The sequence below is a fragment of the Tachypleus tridentatus genome, chromosome 2, assembly GCF_004210375.1.
Source record: "Tachypleus tridentatus isolate NWPU-2018 chromosome 2, ASM421037v1, whole genome shotgun sequence".
Lineage (NCBI taxonomy): Eukaryota > Metazoa > Arthropoda > Merostomata > Xiphosura > Limulidae > Tachypleus > Tachypleus tridentatus.
Genome location: NC_134826.1, coordinates 96262441 through 96268440, shown reverse-complemented (window position 1 = coordinate 96268440; position 6000 = coordinate 96262441).

Below are 6000 nucleotides of genomic sequence, written 5' to 3'. Positions count from 1 at the left end.
ATGGCGGGATAAACGATTGTTCCGGACATACAAAATCGGCATCTCACCAACAAAAGGCTGAGGCAAAAACAAAAACGATGAAGAAAACGACATTTATGAATAAGAATTCAGAATATGAAATCATAAATGCATAAGTAATGTTCACGCAATCCGTCATTGCTCATAATTTATCCCTAGCTGTAGCCAATTATACAGGACATTTATTCAGAAAAATGTTCCCAGATTGTAATATAGCGAAAAAATATGACTGTGCTAGAACCAAAACTACAGCCATTGTACAAATGTTGGGCTGTGAAGATGACAAAATGATATCAAGCATACTCACTAACAGTGTTTACAGTTTAGCCACAGATGGATCCACAGACATGGATGACTCAAAACTGTATCCAGTGTTTGTACGAAATCTGTACGGGCTTTGTCTACAATCATTATGCCCAGTCATTTGAAATAATTGGCATCTCTGTAATACGACTGGTGATAATATGTACTGCTACTGTCCTGCAGCACTCCTTGTTGAAGCGTCTTATTTACATATTCTTGTAAATCTTCTCTGTGTTTCTTTAACGCTCAATTGGATCTCTGTGCTATAGACTTACTGTTATTCAACACTATCTTGTGTTTAATCTTATTTGCACATTCATTAGAGACATTTCCCCTTACAAATATATCTCTACACTTTTCTAGTAACGTTATCAGACCTTCCTTATGTTTCTTTTCTACATTTTATAAGATCAAATCTATCTTACCTCACTGTGCATGTTTTTTAGTATTTCCAACACTATGTTGTCCTACTGAAATTAATATTTCTCTACTTCTAGCCTTACTTACTACAATAAGCTTAGGTAGTATTATTTTTTCGCTCTTTATATTTAATGCTTTTATAAGCACTGCGCCTCTCTCAGACACTTTATTGATACAAGTAGCTATACAAATTCTTATTTCTATTTTATTACGTTCAACTAATACTTCCTTATTGCCCTTAAAGTCGTTTATTTTAGCTTCAACAATAAACTGACTCCTGTTAGGGTGTTTTTTTGCTTATGTTAGACATTAGTGTTGAGTCATTTTATTTCCCTGTTTTACAACTTTATTTGCGATCTTGTTGTGTCTTACTTTACCATCATTTTTGCTGGACTTAGAGTTTTTCTATTTCTTCTTACTCACTTGATTTCTTTATGAACACTTACTATTCCTACCTCTTTGATTTTGTTTCGTATTACTACACTTTTGGATTTTGATAGTTGACCCTTGGATTTGCTAACGTTAACATTAAGTGTCTGACTCTTAATTAGCTGAAAGGTATGTTTTGTCGTCTGAACTGTTGCACATAAGTCTGAAGATTCAAGTCCTTCAAAACTTAAGGTCTCCATTTGTACACACAGCTTACCTCTAGCAACATACTTAAAACATCACGAAACCATACACTGCTGCATACTATATATTCCCGACATCAGCAGAAAAATAACCAACATTTGGCAAAAACTAATATTGTTTGTTTTTGAATTTCGCACAAATCTACTCGAGGGCTATCTGTGCTAGCCGTCCCTTATTTAGTAGTGTAAGACTAGAGAGAAGGCAGCTAGTTATCACCACCCACCGCTAACTCTTGGGCTACTCTTTTACCATCAAATAGTAGGATTGACCGTCACATTATAACGTCTCCACGGCTGAAAGGGCGAGCATGTTTGGCGCGACGGGGATGCGAACGCGCGACCGTCAGATTACGAGTCGCACGCCTTCACACGCTTGGCCATGCCGGGCCTCAAAAAATAGTAACAAAATACGGCATTCCAGTTGATACCAAATTTATCCAAAAACCAGGCACAAAACTGAGGTCTATACTATCTAAAAACTACACTGACAAACACCACACCAACATTATTTATAAAATACAATGTGATAACTGCCACGACTTCTATATTGGAGAAACAAGTAGAAAAATGGAAACCAGATTCAAAGAACATAAAAGTCACCTTCACACGTTTTTGAACACTGCAAGTCAAACAAACACAACATAACCATAGAAAACACTCAAATACTAAATAAAGAAACAAACATAAACAAACGCAAAATTAAAGAAGCCTTACTTATATAACAACTCAAGCCCAAAATAAACCAATACAAAGGAACACCTTTATAACTATATTAATAAATATAATCAAACACGCCCTCTACATTCCTACACTCAGTTACACAATTCCCTTCAAACATGTGGTCAGCTATCAGTTAGTTACCTCTTGAAATAATGGCAGAATATACAAACCCTACAAACACCAACAGTCTCACAGACATAATAGTTAAAATCATTTTGAAACACATACACAAATTCCTGCCGCAAATTTTAACCTCCATCATAAACTCTACTAAACATGGATAACTTCACAGTTCTACACATCAATATCCAGGGTGCTCTTGCTTCCAAAAAACATGAGATTGAAGATACAACAAGCTCCATAAAATCTGAGTGTCTCAAACATGCAACCAACAGTTCGATACCGAAACAAAAACACTTCACAACAACTCATTCATGGCAACCACATAAAGACATAATACACTTAATTAAAAACAGACGTATACTCCGCAGACAGTACATTCAAAATCGCAACCCCACACTTAAAACTCAGATAAACACAATAAGGAATAAAATACGAAACTTAATCAGACAACAGAAACAAGAAAACTGGGACACCTTCTGTTCCGACCTAAATCACAAAACTGATCCTAAACAATTCTGGACACACTTGAAAAGATTTACAAATACAGGAACAACAAACACAGTATATCCACCACTGGAACTGGATGGAGAAACAGCATACACTAACATAGAAAAAGCCGAGATATTTAAAAAACACCTAGAAAACACATCATGAACCAGACATGAACAGATACTTTTATAATACAGTCACAAACTTCATTGATCAAAACAGAAGCATCTTTACACCTAAATTTCCAGTCAACACTATTACACACCAAGAAAAAACAAAAGACTGGAGCACTCATCAACTGATAAAACATATCACTGTAACAGAAGTCGTAACTGCTATTAACAACACAAAAAACAAGCCCCTGGAGAAGATGGTATTCAAGCTATCCTCCTAAAACAAGGCACTCAGAGATTATATGAACACCTAACAGCGTTATTTAATCTCTCACTATCAGCTGGATATATCCCCGTTTCTTGGAAGGAAGCAATAGTATTAATGTTCCAGAAAAAAGGAAAGCCAGCGAATAAACCAAACAACTACCGCTCGATTAGCTTAACCAGTTGTATTGGCAAAGTATTAGAGAGGATAATTAGTAATCGTCTGTCAGTTTACTTAGAAGAAAATTCAAAATTACCAGAAATTCAAAACGGATTTCGAAAAAACCGCCAAACTACAGACCACCTGATTCGACTTACAGAATCAATTACCGACAGCTTCAACAAAAAAGAATGCACTGTAGCTTGCTTTCTCGACATTGAGAAAGCATTTGACACAATGTGGCATAATGGCTTACGTCATAGATTACTTGAAATGGCATTACCCCAGGAAACTATTCGCTGGCTGTCCAACTTCCTGGATAACAGAATGTGTAAAGTAAATGTAAATGGGGCCCACTCAGGGTCCTTTTCACCCGAAGCAGAAATCCCGCAGGAAGGGGTTGTTAGCCCTATATTATTTATCATGTACGTGAGTAATATGCCTCTGTCGGACCTAAATTTAGGTTATGCATCACAGTTCGCTGACGATGTAGCAGTCTGGAAAAGTGCCCCCACTCCGTCAATAGCAGCAACGAACCTACAACCAGTCCTAAATAACATCGAAGAATACTGCCAGAAATACAGAATCAAAATCAATATTCCATAAACCCAAGTCATAGTATTCAGCAGACTGAATAAGCTGTAAAAAGATCCACCAAAACTCTATATGAATGGATCACTTTTACTGACTGCTACTTCTGCTAAATTTCTAGGTCTAACCTATGATTCAAAATTAACGTGGCTACCACATATTAAAAATGTACTGATACGAATCTGGAAAAGAGCAAACTATGCAAGAAGTCTTTCAGGTAAAATCCAAGGAACATCACCAGACAACATACTTAAAATCTACAAAACGTACATTAGACCAACAATAGAATATGCATCACCTGCCTGGATTAACATAGCACCCACACATGTACAGAAACTTCAACGTATACAAAATTCAGTACTAACTTCAGGATATAAAGTACCACGTAGCACCTCAACCACATTCATGCACAAGTATGCAAACATAGACACAATATCTGAAAGACTCTTGCATAATTCTCTAAAATATTTCAATAAGAATTGGCATAAAAATGACTTAATGAGTGATTTCGACAGATATCACGTACATGATGTAAATGGTCCTAAATACCTCTCCCCTTTTAACATATATTTAAGAAATGTAACACAAGCTGGCCACTATGCACTAGACACTTAGTCCTTGTTTCTTTTTATTATTATAATTATTATTTACTTTTTTCTTTTTTTAATCATTTTATTATTTTTTTCTTTCCTCTCTTTTTGAATTATTATTCAAGTATTGAATAATAATAATTATTATCACTTTTTTTCTTTTCTTTTGTGCGTGTGTGTGAACTACAAGTAGTAGTAGCATTCTCTCTATCGAGAAAAGGAGAAAAATACAAAAATATATATATATATTTGAAAATACAAAAAAATAAAAAAATAAAAAATGAAGAAAAAAAACACAAGAGAAATAATAAAAGGAAAAAAAAAACTTCTTGTTCGTCCATGCATGGACTGAGCCCTGAAATGGGCCTGAGTGTGATGTTATACTTTTACTCTGGCCCAAAGCTTAAAAAAAACCAAAAAAAAACAACCTAAAGACAGACGCTATAATCGTTCGGGAGGGAGGAAGAGGTCAAATGTACCTGACCCTCCTGGGTATTTAACAACATCAATACCCAAATACCGACACAGTGAAACTTGGAACTTAGTTACCTCTTTCTTTCTTTGTGAACCTGACGATGACCGAAGAAGGTCGAAACGTTGTTCGCTATTCTACATAAAAAATTTCTCAATCCAAACCAGCCGTTTTTACATATATATTTTTCTCTAGCAACAGACAGTTCAGTGCCATAATCCCTTAATAACTCCTGTCCTATAATGCCATATGTTTCTAACTCTATCTATGTACAGATATAAAACACGTGTTCTATATCTAAATCTCCTGTTTTCATCTGAACACTATACGTGCCTAGGATTTTAACATGGTGTTCTTGTATGGAAGTTAAAATACTTTTTGAAGCTTTCTTTCAAGCATTAGTTAGTAATGTTGGATTTTATCTAATAGTTTTGCACTAAACCATGAAGATTGAGCACCTGTGTCAACCAGTAACTAGTGTGCTATATCTTCTATTTCAACTAAACCTTTGCCTTCTGGGAAGGCTTCATTAATACAGTGGACACTCAATCCTTTATTCCATATTACTAAAACTACCTTTACTTTTGCTCTGTAATCCTGGCGGGGATTATATATAATTTCTTTTATTATACGGTAAAAGTAGGGCTATTATTATTTCTATGGAGCATTACTCTGGAAGTACCATACTTTGGGGCTTTTCTGCCTTCTGCTTGCATCTACAATCTTGGTTTATGTGGCCTTTGTATGCATAGTTAAAGCATCCTACCTGTTCATTTCTCTTTCGTTTCTCAAAACATTTTCCTGCTATGTCACCAGCCTTGCCACAGTTAAAATGGGCTTACTCTGCTTATTTTTCCAGTTTGTTTTATCCTACCTGTTACTATTTTCTTTAATTAATAGCAAAGTGTTTAGGTCTATATATCTGCTTTTCTCTTGTAGATACCTCTATTAGACATAACAAGGTGGTATCTAGCATGTTCACTTCATTCATATGATTGAGAAATGCATTACTAAGCAAACCTTGCTCATAATCAGATTTTAAACTATCCTGTATTATTAGTTCATTTGAGTATGCATAAGCTCTGTGTAAGCTATTTCCTAACTT